The 22,828-nt window shown below is 39.2% G+C and overlaps 1 long non-coding RNA gene across 1 annotated transcript in view; it reads right to left on the reverse strand.

Moving 5' to 3' along the window:
• Positions 1–262: 262 nt before the first annotated feature.
• LOC106915928 (uncharacterized) overlaps positions 263–22,828 on the reverse strand; it is a 36,347-nt gene continuing 13,781 nt past the window's right edge. Inside the window, exon 2 of the long non-coding RNA XR_001417899.2 lies at positions 263–1,643. This is a non-coding gene — a long non-coding RNA (uncharacterized LOC106915928). The remainder of the gene's footprint in view (positions 1,644–22,828) is intronic.

A 22,828-nucleotide genomic window follows, 5' to 3' on the forward strand; every position in this document is an offset into this window, starting at 1 on the left:
TATTTGTGGCTCTATTGTGATTGCAGATAACTTACAGACTTCTTGAACAGATTAAGACTTTCATCATACTAAATCTTTGGTTTCGATCCTGTAACGTCGAAACACTGTTTTAAAGAGCTGAAGAGACTGGCAAAACGCTACGAAGAGGAATGGTTCATCCAGATGCATTTTTGAGTGAAGATGAAAGGAGAAGCCGAGGATGGAAAGAGTCAAAAGCAAAACAGAACTCGCAGGAAAATGTAGACCACAGAATGCTATGAAGTCAGAGGAAGCCTATCTTCTTTTTATTTAGTTGTGGTTCACTCCACAATTTACTATAAAAACCTGGCAGTGTCCTCGGGGGCTAGTTAGCAGATCCCACTGATATGACTAGACTTGGGTGGCTTCACCACAGGCTTGGCCAGGGGTGAAGTGACTTCTAAACACTCGGAAACTTTTGAGCGTCTGGCTGCGTGTTTGTCCACCTTTTTGGAGAGACGTTGCAGCTTCAGCAGAGACAGACAACACTGATGACCCTCTCAGTGCAATATTTTAGTTTCAGACGAATGACCACTTCGTTTTTTTTTCACCTTTTGATAGTCATCATCCCTCTTCCATGAAAAATGTCCTTTGACCCTGCTGCCCTTCAGAAAACAAAATATTTGGGTTGAGGAATCGGCTCCATGTGACAATTAGCGGGAATGAAATCTGATTTTAATATTTTATTTATCGTGGAAACATTTTGGGGGAAAAAAATTAAAAGTGTGTTTTCTTATAACTGTAAATCACTTAAAATGGCTTAAAAAAGAGCTGGAGGCCCTTGGATTTTATATTCTGGACATACTTTTTACCTTTTTACCTTTTCTTTTTCTGAAGAAAAGGTAAAAACACACACAACTTTACAGGTTTTTTAACACAGATAAAATTTTAAAAAGTGTGCTGTGCGTTTTGTATTTAGTCCACTTGAGTCAGCACTTTGTAGAGCCACCTTTCACCGCAGTGACAGCTGCAAGTATTTGGGGTATGTTTCCACCTGCTTTTCACATCTACAGGCTGACATGTTTGCCAGTTCTCCTCCGCACAACAGTTCAAGCTCAGTCAGAATGAATGCAGAACACAGGCGAGCCTTGTCTAAAAACTTGGTGAATTTTAAAAGAAACTGGCTGCACTGGATTTTATTTAGGATGAGTAAAAACAGCTAAATACAAATGCACACCATACTTTCTAGGATTTTATTTGCAAAAGCCTAACATTTTTTTTTTTATTATTTTCCTTCCACTAAGTTTGTAGTGGTAATGTTAAAAATAGGGGGTGAGGGGGGGATAAATAGTGTGAATATTATTCCAAAATATTTTATGATACAACTGATTTTTCTTTCTTTTTTTTTTCTCTCTCTCCTCGGATTACTTGAATGTACAAAATACAATGTATACTTTGGGTTTAATTTATGGCTCGGGTCCATTTTTCCACACGTATGTTATTTGACATCTGCTTTTCCTCCTTATTTTATTCAGTGAATGAGAAAGTAATGGGGATCCAGATAGAAGAGAGGAAAACCAGCGCAACACTATTACCCTTTCCTGTTTCTGTAGAGCCAGGAATCTTCAGGGAGGTGAGCTGAGAGGAGTCCTGGCGGACGGCCACTTCTGACGGGCCAAGTCGCACTGTGGAAAGAGGAGAGAAATCAAGAAACCTGTTTGTAACAAAACTGATGGAATTTCAACTCGGAATTAGATAAGCATGACGAATAAATTGAGTTTCATGTTTTCATGGAAAAAAAAAAAAAAGAAGAAAAAATTAACAGTACTTTTGCTTACTTTCCGTATTGTTAACTCTGAATACACACTGAAGGAATCTCATCTTCTGTTTCTAATTAAAGTGCAGCACTATTTTCCAAACAGGCTTTACCAAGAAAAATATTCTTGTAACTCGGAATGTTTTGCGCAGTGGTTTTTTTTTTTTTTTTCACTATAAACATGCACAAAATATTACACAACTGCACTGCCAAAGGATAGAAAATAAACAAAAACATGGGTGTTGTTTGCATGGTGAAGGCTTAAAGAAAATGTGCAGGATCTATTTCAGCATCAAAGACAAAATATTTATGACGAATTAAATATTTACTGCAATTGTCAGCAACCGTATCTGTTAAAATTCGACTTGTTGCTTTTTAATTTTTGTTTACACTTTGCTGTAAGTTATGCAGTTGTAATAAGACCTTCAAACATAAATAACGAGCATTTAGCTCTCGAGTCAGGGTTGAAGAGGAGGTATGTCTAAGCTAACCCCCAAGCTGAAAATCCGTCTGAGGGGCGGAGGGATCAGTGAGGTAAGCAAATAAAGCCAAACAGGAGGTAAACACTAAAACCCCTGACCTGCCCTTTAAGAAACACCCTTTTCTCCTCAATCGGTGCTACCAAACACAACCTCCAGCGCTGCCAGCAAGCTGCTCTCCTGACAGCCTCAGACTCTGAGGCCTAAAGAAAACAAACTGACTCTGATTATGAAAATAGTGCCGTAAGGCCCTCCCGGTGCCAAACGCTTATCTTACACAAGGCGGGCTTTGTGCTCTGTGGGGAGTTCTTGCTGGCCCTCAGCCGCCCCACCAGGTGGAGACTTCCAGGGCCCGGCTCGCCTCCTCCATCCCTTTCCCTCTCTTTGCCCTCGCGCGCACAGTGTCACGTCCACCGGGACCGCTGAGTATATTTTGAAAGGGGAGCATCAGGAAATTGATCCACAGGCACCACACTGTTCAGAGGGCAAAAGCAATTCCTTAACAGTTGGGGATGATGAAGCTTCGCGAATGCAATGCCAACATTGTTTCATGCACCGAGTATTTCAAATAGAGGTTCGACATATGGGAAAGGCGAATCCTCTTGATGAGCATAAGAGTTGGGGGTTGTTGCAAGGTGGGAAATCTCGGGAACAGAGCATTTATAATATAGATTAAGATTTCATCAGGTTACATCAGTTTGGTTGGAAAAGAAATAATAGGAAAGTCAGAGCGAAGAAATTTCTAGAGGTAGTTAAGTAAGAATATGACACTTGCAACGCGGATTGAATAATGCCTTTTTGCTGATAATTCTGCTGTTGAATATTTGAACTGCAAGTGAGATTTGACAACAAACACAGGGAATCCTTTTGGTCTGGCGTTAAGCCACGACTGTCTGTCTGAAAACAGATGCTTCAATGTGCCTGAGCTCAAAAAAGTTCAATTCAGCATTACTACTGGCATCATTTAAAAGCCAGTGGTACAGAACAAGAACTATAGCACCAGTAGTATCTACTGTGTGTAAATGGGACGCTCCGAAGTTTGAAGTGCGGTTCTGTGGGGTTATCAGGACTAGTACCTGGAGCTCAAAGCTGTCAAACCACAGTAAATTTGCTGGAAGTTGAAGAAGTCCCTGGATCAGTGAAAGGCTAACCTCCAGTCAGAAGCAAATCTGTTGCAATTTAAAACAAGTCAATAAAAATCTGAGTGGAGTGGTCTCTAAACTAGAATAAACATCGTCAAAGACACCATGTCCTGCAGTCGTATGTTCTTCATAAACAATGTTGATGATGTACTGAAAGGCTCCTTAACATGAATGATGGGAACAGAGTTGCAGGTTTTTCTATCTGTGTTATTGCACCGACAGAGACGGAGATCGCACTTGCTGGCCTTGTTTGAAATGCAGATATTGATTCTGAATTGTCCTTGCACAACTTTCGCAGGAGTCCTCGTACTTCTGGGGCGTTCAAAGTGACTGACAGGACTCTCAGAATGACACCACAGCATGTGGGAGCACTTTTCTGATGACAATAACAGTTAAGAGTAGCGTAACCTTTGCCAGAAAAGTATTTCATTCGAGTCAAAATCAATAAATTATTTGTGCTGTCACTTAAAAATACAACACACATTCGGGAGGTGAGAAGCGAACAACGTCATTTTTATTTAGATAAAATGAGTTAGAAAAAAAAAAAAAAGAAAAACGAACCAGCTGGGGATTCATTTGTGAATCTGTTTCCATTGATCTCCATCAACGTAACTTTGAGTGCCGATGCTTAAAATTAGCAATTAGTTATTATTACTTCAAATCTCAGACAAAACGAATAGACATGTTTTTGGTGAATAACCTGGTGACTAACTAGTATTAAAATCTGCCTTGATGTTCACGGAAAAGGTTGGCGGTAAAATCAGGTCACACATTTTGCAGGTGGCTGACTTTGGGACCTGATTACTTGTGATCATTTAGATAGCAGACATTCTTCTCCAGCAACCACATACCACAGCTGTCAACAATTTTGAAACAATCCAGGATAATATTGATGATTCCTTTCTCCCAAGGGAACTTTTTGGAGTGGGTTTGCTAGTAAAACAACCGCTTCATCATCATGCAGCCATAAGTGATTGTAAATTACCAACATCAGAGAACAAAATTATCAAGCAGATTTGATGGATGATTTTGAGATGTGCATGCACATCCTTTTTTTTTTTTTTGCTTGTTGTATAAGTTTCATATTGATTACCAAAGTCACAAGTGCAATGAATGTGTACCCATGTTCTCGTTATCTAACAAAAGAGCTTCCTTTTGGTCATATGGTCGACTGTGCTTTGACAGATTTTGATAAAACTACCAAATAAGGCTATTTCTATTCTGTGAAAAACAAAATAAAACATCATATTTAGGCACATTACAAAGACAAATGAAAATTTATGCCAACAAGTCACTTTAGTTCAACCACAAGAAGTGCAGGCCAAGATTTTTGAAGAATAAGTTGGTACCGATGGCCATTCCCAGTCTGAAATCTAAAACCAATGAAATATTTAATAAATTCAAATATGCATTGCAATGAGGGACATTTGGTATCTCTTGAAAACAACCTTAAAGCATGAAATAAGCACAATTATTCAGTCCACATATCTGTATTAAAAGATTGGTCTGTAGCTTTCTAATCATAAATGTTGGTTTTCAGTAGCTGGAAGTGAAACATCATAATTAATAGAAACAAAGGCTGAGCAAAATACAGTAAATCTGTGTGTAATCAATGTATATAATGTTTTTCACCTAGTGAATTAAATTACAAGAATAAATCAACTTTTCAATATTATTCCAATTTCATAAAAATGCTTATATCTGCTTGGAAACTCAGTAGACTTAGACTCAGACTTATTTTATTGTCATTGCAAAAAGACTCATGAGTGAAATTGGCAATGAAATGTCATAAATTTCAATGGTACTTTTAAAAAATTACATTATCTTTTTTTCGTCATTACATGGTCTACTTAAGTATTGAGAATGTGCCTAACTTGCTCATTCATCAAGACATTTCCAAATGCTGGTCTATTTGGGTTTTATTTTTTATTTTTTTTACATCACCAGATATTTGTCCCCAGACAAGTTACTAAATGATTTAACACATTCAGCTACAATCTTCAATAAACACAGCTCTCTTGCTGATGTTTTAATGCAACATTGTTTACTGAAGCGCAAGTCTAACTCAGCACATTCGCTCTGTTTTTGACTTGTTAATAATTTGAGGCTTGCAGACAAAAGTTATGGAAACAACTGCTACATAAACTCTGTCCTTTTGCTTTGAACATCATAAAATTGAACTACTAACGTTTCAGCTGCTCACTTTTTCACCCACAGCTGCCGCGGCAGGCCGAGGGACAGACAGGAGGCTACTGACACCAGGATAGTCTTTATTTCGTTGCGGAGCTCCTTGTAAGGAGTACAAAACTCCATTGCACTTCATAAAACCAACAAAATAAAGAGCACAACCTCTAATAGAGTTTTGCAACTCATGAACATAAAAGTTAAGCGTCGATTTTTAAAAACCAACTGCAGAAGTTGCGGCCGGTTTGTGTGGCGAGTGGGGGAGACATGACTATTGACAGTAACAGCAAGACCAGACAGCGGGAACTGAGCTGAGTCAGGGTCGTCCACACACAAAGGAACGCCTCCGCCAGTAACTGATATTCGCGATCAGATCTTTGACATCTCTAGCATGATCCATATGTAGGGAAGCTGCTTAGCTGAGAGGGATTATTTGAGCTACCCGCTGTTGTCCTGAACACATTGCAGTTGGAATTCATTAGAAAGCCGGGTTGCATTCTTCTCACTGAAACCAAAAGAAATAAGACTTGCGGATGACTGTTTTTTTCCAAGAGTCTTTGGAGAGTGTGTAAGCGATCTGGGACACACACAGGGTGGCGTCTCGATGAGCCTGGGTTTGGATCAGAACCTTGCATCTGGGGCACATGTGCTTTTGACTGGGACAGAAAGACAAGGACAGAGAGCCAAAAGATCTTTCTCAGCAAACTCCTTTTTTCCCTTTTTTTTCCTTCAATGTAAGGCCTCTAAAATGAAGTCTAATGACTTTCTTTTCCATTGCACATGATGCATCCACTCAGCTCCAATCCTTCCCCTTGTCCCTCACAATGCAGAGTTTAAATAGTTCTCATGGAAATGAGAGCGTTGTGGACAACAGGATTACTTACAATCAAATGTGTTTATGAAACAGCGTTGCTGACACGCCAAACTGGAAAAGTGATCCCTGCGAGGACCAGAACCCTTGTGGATGTGTTTGGTGGGACGGAGGAAACACAAACCACCAACAGATAAACAGCACTACTAAAAAGAGAAAGAGACACACAGCAGAGCAGCTTTAGAGAAAGAAAGCTGTGGATGTAATGGTTCTTTGGCAAACAACAAACCACATCTAGTCCCCCCTGGCAGTCTCTTGGCACTACTGCCGGTATCCCTCCATTAGCAGCATCAGAAGGCCCACGGCGGCCGACAGAAGTGTGACCGGAGATTATTGTCCTGCGTGCTTGTTTGGGTTAAGGCTTTAGATGGGGAAATGGGATTAGGACAGGCCCGGCTGGGGAGACACACACTAATGGGAAGCAGAGGAGCACTCGCCTGATCCTCCTCCACTCACTGAGAGCAACCCTGTTATCCCACCTGATTGGATTAGCCCCCTGTTAAATGTGCTATGATAAGGGCGGACCACTGCTGAGAGCCTCCGTAGTGTTGCAGGGGAGGAATCACCAACGCCATACAGGGAGCAAAGAAATTGCTCCACAGTGTTTTTTTTCTTTTTTTTTTGTCTCATGTCTAGCTCTATTTCAGCTGCGTTTACATGATCGGAGGACAAACAGATTAAAAGTAGACTTTTAAAAACAACTTCTTGAGCTCCGTTGTCTCTGCAGATGTTTCTTATTGATTTATATTAATAAGTGTTTAGAAAATGTATTGCATCGTAAAAGATTGTTTTATTGTAATGTGACTTTGCAAGGGCTTTTTATATGTATGCAAATCTTCATGCCTTAAACTTGCTAATTGCAGCAACTCTACCAATCAGACAGTAATTACTGGTATCCTGCCTGCCTTTCCTTCCAATGGCTGAGCAGCTAATTTGAGCTACGGTTTAAACAGCTGGAAAACAGCATCCTGTGGCAAAACTGGAGGCCTGTGTTTGAGCATGCATGTGTGTGTACATCTGCGTTACTGCTCATATATGTGGTGTATGGCGCTTTTCAAGAAAATGCAATGTTAGGTATAATGAATTTAACCAGTAGGAAAATCTGGGCCGATGTTTGTGAAACATAATATTCCCACAGAATGTATTCCACATCTCCTCCATCAAGGCCTCTATCAATATATATAACAATATGCTTATTTTAAATGGATGTGCATTGAGAAATCACATGATGCCCGGAATCGGCATGATTTTCACCGCCCGGGTGACTGACTGGCTCTTGTGAAACTAAGGCCTGTTGAATTTGCAAAGGTAAGGCTTTCCGTAACTGAGAGGCCTCGATAGCTTCTGCTTTTAACCGGGAATGATCAAGAGCAGCTGGGTCAAAAATCCTGTTCAAAATCTGTAGCTACTGTGTAATCACTACTTCTGTTCCCAAAAAGTGCAATCCTGTTTCACAGCAGCTGCGTTTCCATACACTTGATGTAATGTCACCTCTGCTCCAAATGTAAATAACTAATAATTAACAGGAAAATATATGCATATATATTCGTGCTATTTTCATGACACATTTAATAATGGTTAAAAAGGAAGCAAAGCTGGAATTGGCTAAAATCTGTATTGGGAGTATTGGCAGGTAACAACTTTGCAAATATTGGAAAATTGACCCCACAACTCTACTTTTGTTATTTCCCCTCCCTAATTAAAATTGCATTAAAAGTGAAAGACTCGAGTGATGTGCAAACCATTACAGCTAATGATGAGAGGATTACAGATTTTAAAGCTCCTTCTATATTTTTGTTGTTCAGTGCATTTGTCAATAATCTAGCGATTATTTATCAACCTCAGTACCAATTCTCGTTGATTCTGCAGTTATTCAATCATGAAAAGTTATTCTCAAACTGTATTGTATTTTTTTCTTCTTCTTCTTCTTCTAGTCTTTGTTAGTTCATTCAGACTATTATTGAATCAATTAAAGTAAAGCCACATGTCCACCTGACAGGCACTTAAGAAATTAGCGCTGAAATACAGGTCACTGTTAGCTAATTAACTAAACTGTTGTTTATGTAGCACATATGCTGTTACAAAGACGGTTAATCTCTAATGGCCACTGAGGAAGAAATGAGTGTGTTTGCCAACTCGAAAAAGCAGCTCTAAGTGTGTCTGGTTATTAAAAGAAACGCAGCAAGATGAGCAGATAGTGCAGCCCTGCCGCCTTGGTAACTGTGATTATTAAAATGTTCGTTTTCAAAAAGTTGCGTTAATGGATGTTTTATTTTCCTTTTTTGGAGGCTTGTTTCCTCTTTAACAGCTTTATGTGCACAAACCTTTTCTCCTCCATTTGCACAGTTGCTCTTCTTTTCATTTACACACAATTTCGTGTCGCATGTTTTCATTTTCATCTCATCTCTTGCTCATTATTTGCTTATTTGTGACTTTAGCAGAAACAGGGCGAGGACACATTTTCATATACTGATGTGACAGCAATGTTGTGTTGTAAACAACAGTAAATGTTTTTTTTTTTTTTGTTTTGCTTCATTTCTGTTTTTGAACTATTATTGAAGAAGCGGAAACGTTCACGTAAGATTAATGTCAGCCATGCTAAGGCGGGCAACGGTATTAGAAGAGGTTTTCTCAGCGTTATCCGCCATGTTTCCTTCATCTGAAGCCGTTTCCAAGAAAGGCGAAGCTTCATGTGCCTGATGCTGGCAGCGAATGTGTCAGCAGAGGAGAAATCCTGGCCCAGGCAGCCACAAAAGAAATTTGGCAGAGAGTCTAATTACTGTACCTGTGTAATGGCCCACTGGCTGCTACTGTGGTACAGTTTCAAGCAAATTTAATTTGAACTTGGAAGAGAGGAGAGGACAGAAAGGAACATTTAATCTGCTCCTGCAAAAAAAAAAAGTATTTATAGTGCCTTGCAAAAGCCTTCATGTCTCTGCAACTGTTCCAGGTTTTGTCACGTCACAATATGAAAACTTTAATGTATTTCACTGGGATTTCAGGTGCTAGAGCAACACACACACACAGTAAAGTGTAACTATGAAAAAGGAAGATTAAGATGCACCTTTTTTTTAAATGGTTTTCAAATGAAACATTTTTATAGTGTTGCATGTAATAATGTATTAAAATATGTTACAGGACACCTCCAAATAAATCCAGTGCAGACAAATGTATAAGACACTTAAGTAGTGAGTAGAGTTTGCATGTAATTTTATCTATAAATAAAGCTTTCTGCAAAGGCCTCAGAGGTTTTTATCATGCACATTTGTGAACAAACAGCATCAGAATGAGCAAGAAGCACACTCTGATGATGACAGATGGTGGATAAAGACCTGGTTACAAGCCATGCAGATCAAATACGATGCTCTGGTCAGATGTATCTTTTTTTTTTTTTTTTAAGTTGTAATCTTTATGGTGGTGGCAGCATCATGGTGTGTGGATGCTCTTCTCTAGCAGAACCCGTGAAGGTGGAAAGACAAATTGAGTAAATTCAGTGAAATCGTTGAAGACAAATCTGTTAGAGGTTGCAGAAGACTTCGGACTGAAGTCAAAGCTGCAATGGAATGATTTAGACCAAAAATGTATGTGTTGGAATGGTCTAGTCAAAGTCCAGACAAAACTGCAAATGACAATCTGTGACAAAGGTTGCTCTCTGGGAACAGAGTTTCACTCAGAGGTGGCTGAAGTAGACGATAGTAGAAAAACAGGTAATTGTAGTGGTATCATAGAACATTAGGATGATGATGATGATTATGATTCATTAATATTTTTCTTTCCCTTTCCTGTCACTGCTGTGACATTTGTGATTGGACATATTTGTGTAGCCGTACTACACAGGCATGTCACACATTTCAGATTTGTAATTATTAAGATTTTCCTTCCTATTCAGAACTATTTTTGCAATTTTGAGATATCATATAATATTTCAATAAAATACAGTAAAAATTTAAGTTGCAAGGTGACAAAATCGCAGAAGTTCAAAGGACGTGAACACTTTAGTAAGGTACTGTTTTTTCTTTTTTATTTCCATCTTACTTCACTTGCTAAATGGATACAGAGCAACACGTTAAACTAACTTACAAGTGTTTTAGGATGCTTATTGAACACACAGCAGACTGCTCCGCATCGAAGCATTATGGGTTTTTTTTGCGTTGTTCTGTTCAGAGTAGTAGTAGACGAAAAAAATAGGAAAAGACAATAAACAGTAGTCCTGTTATTTACCTTCAGCAATGACAGAAGACCGCAATTTATTTTATTGCTTTGCAACACCAACGTCATTGGACAATTTTCCATTGCTGGGTTCCAGTGCTGGGCAGTTTCAGATGGAAGAGCAAAACATTCTTGAACATGTTATTGCACTAGAGCCTAGGGTCTGAAATTAGTTCTAGATGCATTTAAGAATTACAGAATGTGTTTCATAACCTATTTGAGAAACTTTTATAAAAGAGTTGAAGGACCTAAACTAAAAAAAAGGGACAGATCCTTTTTAAACCAATAAATAAACCTGAAAATCACTCCCTTTTTGTCTTTGCACGTGTGTATAACATGAAAAAAATCACGAGGACGTAAAACACTGAGAAAATTGCATGATTGCATTACATTCCCGTATTGACCAGGAATATAGTGTCCAAGTTTGAGCCAGGAGACTGAATGTACTCGCGTGTGTGTGTGTGCGCGTGTGTGTGTGTGTGTAGGTGTGTGTGTGCGTGCGTGTACCTGGCTCAGCATTCTCTGCCGTGTTTGTGTGTGCTCTCGTGGATGTCTTTGAGTCATTCTCATCCAGAGCAAGTTGTGAAAGCAAATTGTTAGCACATGTGGAGGATTTTCAAGTGTTTAGAATGAAGCTGGTTTCAAGAAGAAGCCGGTGGAGGTGGAGGGGGGGGAGGGGGGTGCTCAGCAGTCTGCAGACAGAGACAGCCCGCCTAAACCCCCCCCCTCTCCTACCTTGGCTGAAACCAGTACCTTTTTTTTTTCCTACTCATGGGAGTACAGGTCAGAGGTCACGGGGGAAGATCTGTTTGATTGGACACAGGCCTGCAGTATCAAACGCGGAGGACACAGCAAAAACGTAGACTGTAACATGACACCACCCCCGTTTATGCGATGAAAGAGACATTTTCCCAGAAATAAGGTAACCGATGATTCATATTTGGTGCAAAATCACACACAAAAAAGAAGATAAACACAAAGCAAAACATGCGAATAAGAGGAAAAAGGAAACAAGTCTTACACCCCCTACTACCCAAACCCTGCCTTAATACATCCTTCCTCCCCCTCCTTGTTCTTTCTGGGGGTGGGGGTAAAATGTTCCAGAGATGGGGAGCCCAGCACAATTTCAAAGATGTTTCAGAGAGTAAAGAAGGAAAAGTGCTTTTAATCTTGTGTAACCCTATAGGGCTCTAAACGAGAAAGGCTTTGGAGGAAGGATCCTTTAAAGGGGATATATAATCCTAATTAAAACAGAGAGGAGCTACCACTTTATCCTTAAGATTGGTCTTTCAGCTGTTGTGCAACTGTATTCGCCTTTGAGATTTTAATGTTTTTTTTAAGTAATCCTAATAAAATTATTATAGTACAAAATGGTAAATCAGGCATTTAACAATGTGTTCCCCAGCTTCAAAACCAGAATCAGTTTATTGGCTGTGAACTAGAGCCAACAAATTATTTTTTTATTTTGGTAGTCGACTAATTGATGAATGTTTTTGTTTTTTTTTCCAGTTGAGTCAGTTAGTTACCGATTACTTTGATCGATCTTTGCTTTCTGTGGGCACCGTTTCTGTTTTCAGTACCAATACCCGTTTTACTGCACATTTTCAAATGCAGGTCTCTTGCTCATCATTTAAGTTATCACACGATATTAAAATGATGACTTGTCAAATTAGTTTATGTGTTCTCTGATAAGTTCTAATTCGAAATCTAAAAACACTGGGGACAAGTCAGACCAGAATTGCATTATTCTCCAAAACATCTTTCATCAATGTTTTTATTTTATTTTTTTATTTATTTATTTTTTTTACATGACCCTGTTAAATAAACTATTAAACTGAATTAATCTGTCCCTGCCTCTGCACCTGCATCGGCTCAGCAGGGACTGTTGGTGCAGGGAAACCCGGGGGGATTTGTTGGGGTTACCAGGGGGAAGGACCAGTAGGTGGAGGCTCCCCGCTGCTGTGGTGGTGTTTATGTGGGGGCTTGAGCCATGTTGCAGCATAGTGGGCTCCTAGCTGGTGGGCTGTGGTTTACAGGAATGTTCTGGTCCAGCTGTGGGGACTGAGCTGAGCCCTGGTGGGGGTCCTGTTCCCTTGAAACTCTGGGGTCCAGTCAGGTGGGATGGCATGAACATAGAGCCAATGGGACAACCGTTCTTACAAGAAGCGGTTTTAATGGAGTAAAGCATCTTTTGGAATGGTTACAGAAAGTTAATAAATAATTTTTTTTAAAGATTCGGTCTTCAGGAAAAAAAAAACAAAAAAAAAACTACAGCAAATAATGTCAACACCACTATTTGAAAACGTGGTTATCAATTGTGATCTTAGGTTTCAATAAAACAGAAAACAGAGATGAGAAATCCCATAAACTCTTCGGCAGAGTGTAAAAACAAAGATGTTTCTATGGTTCTATCATACCTCAAATAATATATTTTTTATGAACAATTTCATATAGTATAAGTGGTCTCCATTAATCTATAATTGCAACCCTAATTACATGTTAATTATAATTTATTAAGTCATATAAGGAACCAACTCAAAAATTATGCTGCGATATTTTAGACCTTTTTCAGTGTCCACACACCAAGACACAAACACAATACACAAGGCACCTTCATTTCCATTGACCAAGGTAATTGAGAACAGTCATGTCCCCCAAGTTCCCCCCTCACCACCATCACACACACACATCCACACACACACGCACACACATGCACACACACTTCTCTGATGTCCAGACATCTGGTCCACATACACCCCAAATCCCCCATTCTCCTCAAACCTCCAGTACTTTTAAACCAGACAGATTCATGATAATGAAGTATTTGAAGAGTCTCGTGAAAATGTAAGACACGTATATAAGACAAATATACCAGTGTTGTGATTTGTGCTTAGAAAAATCTATTGAAACAAATATCAAGATGAACATATCAATAATTCACACATTAGTCTCAATGCTGACCTGAGAGACAACAACACAAAACACACTGAAAACATTACTATGAATACAGAGAATGTGATATTAAGGGACAGACTTTAGAAAGAGTTTTCAGGTTTCTTGGAGATTAGTCACAAAGTCAAGATCGGATTCTCCTCAGAACATTGGAGGATTTGCATGACGTTTTTGAAATACCAGAAACTGTCCAAATGTCAATGACATTATTTCTTAATCCCTTTAAGTTGGAGCATGATGTATCGATTTCTGAGACCTTCTAGCTTTCTTAATGTTTTCAGACAGGTTTGATTTTATTGACTTCACTACAAAATCTGATGGTGGAAAAAATAAATATAATCTAGAAAAGAAAATGTCCCTCATTGTGCCTGGGCTTTTATATATATATTAAAAAAAAGTCAAATCCTATTGAGCTCAATATTTCAGTTCGTCTTTTTTGTCGTCAGTCAAGTCAAAACGTTCAGTTCCTTTTCTCTTCAGTGGTTTGTATTTATTCTACTTGGATGTTCACATTGATGATCCTGGCAACTGGCCTGTACTTCAGAATCATCACAGATTATTTAACGTGAATCAGGGGTTACACACATTTCAAAACATTATGTTGGTATGAATTGCCTTTCCCCGCTCAATAAATAAAATCATTATTTGAAGACTGCGTTGATATTTAACACAGTTTGACTCCTGTCTAAGTAGTCAAGAACTACTCAACAAAAAACACAATGTAGGAAATCTGTAGAGGAAGATACTTTTTTTTAAAGAAAAAAAAATACATGGATTATTTTAGATCAAACCAGACACAACAGCTGTCAAGATGATGTGGATCTAACTCACACTTTACTGTAATTTTCACCTGCATGATTGGGCTCCAAAACAAACTTACAGCCCAGAGACCCACATCCTCCTAAATCCGTCCCTGCCTGCGTGTGCGTGTGAGTGTGTGTGTGTGTGTGTGTGTGTGTGTGAGTCTGTGTGTCCATGCACATCCACCCAGCACCAGAGGCAGTGTAAGTTACGTGTTAGAGATAAGAGATCAGACTGGGACAGATTTAATTAACAGATATCTCTCCCTAATGTAGATTCTTTTGGTTCCTTCAGATCCAACCTCTTTCGCTTATCCAACAAGAAAGAAAAAAAAAAGAACTTATCTTGGATTTGCACTCGTCATAATGTGTTTCCTACAGCATTTAAAGAAACAGGCGTTTCGGCCTACACCTTCGTGTTTTACTTGCATCAGACACCAGCGGACGAGATTATTGCTCAAGCATCGTCCCCGATGTCTTCAGTACACGGCGCTGTCACATGCGTCCTGTGGTCTGTGCAGCTGTTCTACATGATGTCTTTGAAAAACTGCTTTCCATGCATATCTGTGTTTGAGCATGCGAGTATAAATTTTCCCTCCATAAACTAAAGCTAATAGAGACTTGCCCTCCTAACTATCTCTCAAGGTGACCAGATTACTGACATCAATTAACACGTGTCCTGCTGGCCACATGCCCAGGCACACGCTCTTCCTTAGAGGAAAAGACGAGATCGTCATCCAATAAATCAGCAGAGGGAAAAAAGGCAAAGAAAAGTAAGACAGAAAAACAGAGATGACTCCTGTATCCTCATCTGAGCTGTTTGCCCTGCAGCAGGTTACACAAAGCCCATTACTGTTACGCCAACAAAGCAAATAATGAAATTAAATGTAACGATTGTGAATCCTATATATGCGTTTTACAGTAAGTACAGTCCTCTTAGTTATCACAGCCTAATGATCTAGAAAAAGCCAATGCAATGAAGGGGGAAACTATTGACACAAAAATTTATTTCAACACAGGAAGGTCAGGCACAGTTTCCTGAAACTTCAGTGAGGCTCTCCTCATGAAGCCATAAAAAAAAAAAAAAAAGAACAATTGTGCTCTCATACACCAAACTGCTAGAAAGTATCCAGTCACTGTGATTACTCGTTGCTGTGTTTTAATGATTTGTTGACAGAGTTTGCCCTTTTGTGTGCGTGTTTGCATGTAAGCGAGCAAAGCTAAATAAATACAGGGATTGTTCAACATGTGGTATGTCTGGACCCACATTTGGTTTCAATTTAGAAACTGGTTTGTTTGCCCATCCATGCAGCATCTTTGTGTGGTTAAAAAGTTTTTTTTTTTTTTTTTTTTTTTTTTTTTTACAAGTTTGCTCTTGATTTCTAGTTTTCATTGTCTCACAAAAGTCGCGCTATCCCTGGAACATTTTAGATTTAGTTACATTACGTCATCAAACTTTATTACGATCCTGTCTGACGGACCCACACAAAGTACAGATGCTACAAAGCGTCGACTCAGGAGGGCTCCAAACAAATGCATGCCACATAAGACATCTATCATTTTGCTTATGCTTCGCAATTTTGCACTTCCTCTTGTTGGTCTATCTGATTAACTCCCACAAAAAGATGTTTGTGGCTGTAATGTGGAAAAGTTCAAGAGGTGCGAATACTTTAGCATGTATATAAAATTTATTTTTGGTACGATGACTCAGCTAATTCTTCTTTTCTGCTTTTCTGCAAGTGGTCAAAAGCTGGAGTTGCCTCAGTTTATGTCAGCCAGCACACAGCCCACTTCACTTAACCCTGTGGATTCAAAGTGTTGCACGTCGTTATGGAGGAATGTGTGGACCCATGGCTTAGTGGCTTATTTCAGAGAAAGCTCCAGAAGTTGTGCTTCTGTATCTTAGACTCCTCTTTACCAGCATTTCCCGGTTGCCTTTTAGTGTCGGGTTACTTGAAACTGGAGGAGCTGCTATCCATTACGCAGGTGATGCGTCTTGATTGTCTTTGGGTTGATTAACTAATAATGATCAATCTCTTTTAGACATGTAAGACACCACTGGTACAAACTCAAATGTCATGGAGCTAAACAGTCTCCACTGATCAAACACACCAAGCTAAATGTTATTGTGTAAAGTTGCCATGGGGGAAAAACTGCGGCACTTCAGACACATTTTGAGCGCTGAAACAGACGTGTGTGTTGTGGACGAGCGACCGGTTTGTGAAATGATATTAGCAGCGAATCCATTCAAATACATCCGCGCGCACACAGTGAGCCCCATCATTAAAAGGACTGAAATACAATCCAATGACACATAGCACTCTGTTTAAAAGCATACTTTCACGAGGGATGAGGAACTTTAATTAACCTGGGTTGCAGATGGGAGGGAGGCAGCAGTTATCCAGTGGCCTCTGGCATGTTGCCTGTCCGGTCCTGTGACGTGTAATATATTCTTATGGACCTGGACTCAGCATCATGCGCGGCTCCCGCTCTTCACAGAAACATTAACCTTGCAAGTGCGAACACCGATGAAAAAAAAAAAAAAAAAAAAAGAGAAAAAATATGGAAAGTGTGAAATAAAAAGCCTTACAACAAGTAAAACAGCTATAACCGTTTGAATGCATATTTTATTATTATTTCATTCATTTTAATTGTCTTTAAATAGTTTGAAAAGAAAATGCAATCCTAATCTTGTCAGATCCTGGTTCTGTGGTCTTCTTTGTCTCTCCCATGCACACCTCCCCTGGGTTACTGACTCCAAGGACCTTAGACCGGCTTTCCCAGACGGTGATTTAAAATAACAATCGCATGCATATCAGGTTCCAGGCCTCTGAAATACATGTGAGATGAGGTAATGTGATCAGTCCAGCAAGCCATCCAAGTCTTTTTCTCTGCTTTGTGCGTGCTAGAGTACGTATGTGTGCTTACGTGTGTCCCAATGATCTATCTATTAAGTTTGAAGGTGATGTTTCATGTAGATCCGTTTCTAACGAAACATTAAAATTGTCAAAAGTCTAAAAAGTGCAAACATTTCTAAAGTTTGCATGAGTCTGGGTGATTGCAAGTGATATCTTTTCAGTATCTCTCTTTGAGATCTTCAAAAATCTCACTGTTCCCTTAAATGGAAGGCGTCAGACACTGAATGGCAACTGTTGCAGGTAATGAGTTACGTACCAAACTTTTTGGAATCCATTTCTGAGATCTCATATTATCACAAAGAGACAATCCGCCGTCCTGAACAAAAGGGCATAATAGCTCCCAGCAGAACGAGCATAACCAGCTGAATGGCAGACCAACAGAGGTTGCTACATAGCCAGGATGACCATATTGTGAGATTTTTAAAGTGTGCCGTCTCTATGTTGTTGGAAAGAAGAGTTAAATAAAAAAAGTTCAGCGAGGTTTTCACCAATACAGAAAGGACTTTAAAATTTCTGGAAATAAGTAAAAATAGAAATAATTGAGCTGTGCTGTGGTGGCGCAGGAGTTAAGCACAACCCTATGGAGGCCTTGGTCCTCAACATAGCTGTCGTAGGTTCGATTCCCAGCCTTGGCGACCTTTGCTGCATGTCTTCCCCCTTCTCTCATTACCCACTTTCCTGTCAGTTAACTATCAAATGAAGGCTTTAAAAAGCTTTTTTTTAAAGCCAAAAAAAGCTTTAAAATAGAAATAATTACAAGGGCTGTACAATTTTAAGATAAGTAAAACTGGGTCCATATGAACAAATGAGGTTTATTTCCGGTTGTTTGCCTCACAATCAGCTTTCGACATAATTCAGTTGTTTGACGTGCTTAGGTGTTTCAGTTTTATGCTCAATGTTTTTTTTTAAACAATATCGGTTCAAGGTAGCTTGAAAACAAAATTGCATAATAAAAAGTGATGTCAGTACAACAATGAAGCACCATCATATAATTTCCCCTTTGGTTCAAAGCAGCAATACTTTTTCTGTCAATGTTTAATGTTATCTTGAGCAACAGTGTTTCATAATTTCTGGACTTCTTTAGATATTTTTCTTAGGACACGGACTTTTTCATTCCTTTTTAGTGTAATTCAAAACTCCAATTTATTTTCCTTTCTTTAGCTCCATGACTAATTTTGGTATCTACCAAGAGACCTAATGCTATTTCTGCACAGAACCAGTAGCTACTAGAGTCTCAAATAAACAGATCAACATAATGACGATGCATCTGTCAGTTCTTTTATCATGTTCTTTTTTTTTTCTTCTGCCCACAAATGACCCAGTTACTTGAAGAAAAGCAACAGAATCTAGAAAAACTTTTTTTTTTTTTTTTTTGCTTGAATGGTGGACAAAAGGCATACGAGGACGCTGTCCAGTGTGTAAAAAATGCATACACAAAGAAAAGAGAAATAATGAATCTGTTCACTCAGTAAGAGAGCTCAGGGACTGTTTTCAATTAGAGCCCAAGTTAACAGCATTAAACTCTTACATGGTGTCACTGAGTCAAAATTACAACTCAGTTAATACCTCATAAAGTGGTCAGAGTTAACGATTGTGCTAAGAGACAGAGCCTTAATGTTACCCATAACATTAAAATAAGAAGTTACCTCACTGCACATGCGCAGGACGCTTGTCGACCCTGCAAGTCCCAGTGAGTAAACACTAATAATAGCTTCCATTAAGCCACTCATGTGGTGGTGTGGGCCAGGCCTGTGGGGGCCATTAAAAATTCTGCAGCACAAGGCGTCCCCTGCCAGACCCAAGCATGAGTGTTATGACACAGCTGGATGGCAGCACAGTGAGGTGATAACAGGGACTCATGGAAACAAAGAGCCAGAGGGACACGCAATTAGAGAGAATAATAAAAGCAGCCACTGTAAAATGCAGGGAGGAAAAAAAAAAAGAACTACAGGTAAATGCTGCACCATGGACCAGAGCTCTGATTAGGAACAAGAACAGGACAATCGTTTAGGGTTTTTTTTTTTTGTTTTGTTTTTCTGAATTGAACATATATTACTTTGCAAAAATATTCACACCTCCACATTTTGTCACGTTACAACCACAAATTTTAAAGTATTTTTTTAGAGAACATTAAAGAACAAGCGGCATCATGAAGACCGAGGAACAAAGCAGGCAGGTCAGGAAAAATGTATTAAAAATAAATAAATAAATAAAAGAAAAAAAAACACACATCTAAAACTCTGAACATCTTTCTGAGCACGGTTCAATTTATCATCCAAAAACGAGAAAAGTATGGCACAACTGGAAATCCACTGAAAACACAAGCATAGAAATAAACAGACTGGCTGAGGAAAGAGGGAGAAGCAGCCAAAGGGATCATAGTAACTTTGGAGGAGCAGCAGGGTTAGCAGCATGCTACATGGCTTGTACTTGTACAGCCCTTTATCTAGTCCAGAGAACTCCAAAGCTCTTTACACTACATCCACCCATTCGCGTATTCACACCCCAAGGACACGACAACTGAGTCAGACGGATTGAGGGTTTGAACCGGCAAACCCACAGGTTACAGGACAAACTCCTACCTCCTGAGGCACGTCACGCCTGAACTTTATGGCCTTCAAGCAAAATGCTGCGAGGAGGAAACTTGAATCCAATTGAGAATTTATGATGCAACTTCAAAATTGATGCTCAGACACAGTTTGAGCTTTTCTTTTCAAAGAAAAATGGGCAATGATTTCAGCCTGTAGATGTGCAAAGCTGGCAGAGACGTACTGTAAAAAGACTTGCAGCTGTGATGAGATTATTTAAAGTATTGACTCAGGGGGACTGAATGCATTTGTATGACATATGAACATATGTCATACATTTTAATATAAAATGTTTTTATATTAAAAACATTTGTTTTTAATATAAAATACTTACAATTTTGTATTTTTTTTTCACAGCTTTGCACTAATTTGTCCTGATCCATCAACTAGTTAACATAAAGTATTAAATCTGGTATTTTAGAAAGACAAAATAAGTTTAAGATGAACTAATACTTATAAACAGACACCGCATAGTGTCTTCTTTTAGATGAATTGTGGACTTCTCAAATAGGCATGCAAAAAAAAACAAAAAAAAAAACAGTACAATCCACCTAATTATTTTATTTCCATAAAAATATTTCAAATAAAAATATTGTAAAGGAAAAGAGCCAGAACAGAAAGCCGAAGTAACTCCATGTGAAACCCTTAAGGCTTTTTCTCGGTGAATCCCCACCTCCCGTTTGAGATTTTTCCAATTCCGTTCTATCGTCTCTCAAATTCCACCCGTTCCCTCCTCCTCGTAATGCCTTCGCTAAACATGCGCCCCTGGTTTTAATCTCACAGTAACACGTTTGTCTCACTGCACAGGCAGGACCAAAATCGCTCACTTCTATCCTCCCACACATGCCCCTTCCTATTCTTCTGGCCACTTCTCTCTCATGACAGGTACCTTTCAGTTGGATAATCATTGCTTAAGTAGCCATTTTCCAGTTTCTCCCTTCTATTGAAAGCTAGCCATGTAGAAAAGGCAGGGCCTTGTAGGAATGGCTGCTAATGGGGCAACAGACAAGTCTTCCCCATTTTGTCAGGAGGAGCTAAGGAGAAGAGCCTCTTATCAGTGAGCCACAGCCACAAATATTTCACCAAATTAGCGTTTCCTTAACACCTACCCCCATTTTTCAAGTCACATGTTGTTCCTTCCGCCGTTCATATGTGCATGCAGCTTTTTCTCCACCTTCTAAATTCATAAAGTAAGTGAAGAACCATGGACCCAAAATAGCCTCTCCATGGTAACGTGAATGTTTCACAAAACACGTCCAACAGAAAACAGAAATGTTGAGTGGGACATTTTAAGAGGCTTCATTGTAGCAAAGTATTTCATTATTTTATCGAGAATTTAATGAACTGGTGTTGCATTTATATAAATATGATCAGGTGTTTATTACTGTGTTAAAGTTATTTCAACAAACATTGCAGATATAAATACAATTAAAATAATGAATTTATTAGTTTGTGGCACTTTTGTCTCTCAACCCTTTAAAAAGGATGCTTTGGACAGAAGACAGGTTCTGTGAAAATATTATGAGTAATAGTTTCCTGACACACGTCATATCCCAGTATTTGTCGGAACGTGAAGTATTCCACAGAGCAACGTAACGCAATTAGTCAGACTCTTGATTTCCATGAGCTTAGCAATTAAAACAACATAAATTGATAATGTTTCCATTCTTCCTAAGCAACACTGCTTGCACATATGATTTATCCAAACGTTCACAAGACACCGCTGTTGAGTTTGGTGCTGTTTACTCAGCCAAACAAGTTACATTGGTTGAGGCCTCCATCTGTAGCTACCTGCCCGTCAGCTGCATTCCTGCGCTTTTCCAGGTTTCATAGTTGCATGTGGATTATCCTGGCAGACTCAATTGGGATAACACCACTACGAGTTTCTTTTTAACTTTAGGAGAATTGTTCAGCTAAGAAAACAGAGCAGGTAAAACTACATGTATGTTGTATCCCAGGGATATAAACATTTTCTGTTTGAACCGTTTTAAATTGCTAAAGTCAGCTCAAACAGTTGGTCAATGCCAGGTTTGTTTTACTTTTCAAGTTCAATAACCCATCTTTGTACCACAGGTACGAGAACCATTACCGATAACAACTTCGCACAACCTCAGTTTAATAAAAAATACCCAAGAGGTCCCTTTAATTTCTATCAGGTCTTTTAAATAGCACCTTCCATATGAGCGGAGCTGAACTTCACCCAGTGGTCTAACTTTATCTGTAATTTTCTGGTCTCTTTCATTCCTCCTTTTTAAATGCTGGACTTGTTTTCTCATCTTCTCACTTCATTTTTAGATAAATCATTGAATCAGTGTGTGTGTGTGTGTGTGTGTGTGCGCATTAACTGCTCTTTTTCTTTCTTTCTACAAATTCCCCAAGCGTCCCTACACATCCTGCAATCCATGCATGCATGCAATTAAACTGCAATCTCCTCTGGTGCACCTCTCTCTCAGCCCCATATGTTGTTGAGTGGTAAAGCTGTTGGGAAAGAGAAGTGTTAACCTCCGCTCCAAACCGCAGGCAGAAGGGCTGCATTCCTGCCTGAGTACTCAACGCGGTGTTTATCTGCATCCATGCACTCTGTCACCATGGCAACCCCAACCAAATACACTGGCCCGTTCAACTGTGTTTAATTTTTTCCTCCATTTTTTTTTTTTTTTTCTTTTTGATTTCATCACTGGGCTCCCATGCTCGCTCTCAGTAAGGTAAACAGAGAGGGGAGCCCGCACTCAGCCAAGCCCGCTCGAGTTTATTTTGAGTCTCCGCCCAGTTCGGTCCATGACGAAGTTTCACCATCCACTTTTTTTTTTTTTTTTTTTTGTTTTCACATCTTGAAGAGTGGAAAGCTCTCAGGATTTTTTTTCTTTTCTTTTTGTTGTGTGTGTGTGTGTGTGCGTGTGTGTGTGTGTGT

This window comes from Poecilia mexicana, unplaced genomic scaffold (genome assembly GCF_051168715.1).
Source record: "Poecilia mexicana isolate PSO_F unplaced genomic scaffold, ASM5116871v1 scaffold_9, whole genome shotgun sequence".
Lineage (NCBI taxonomy): Eukaryota > Metazoa > Chordata > Actinopteri > Cyprinodontiformes > Poeciliidae > Poecilia > Poecilia mexicana.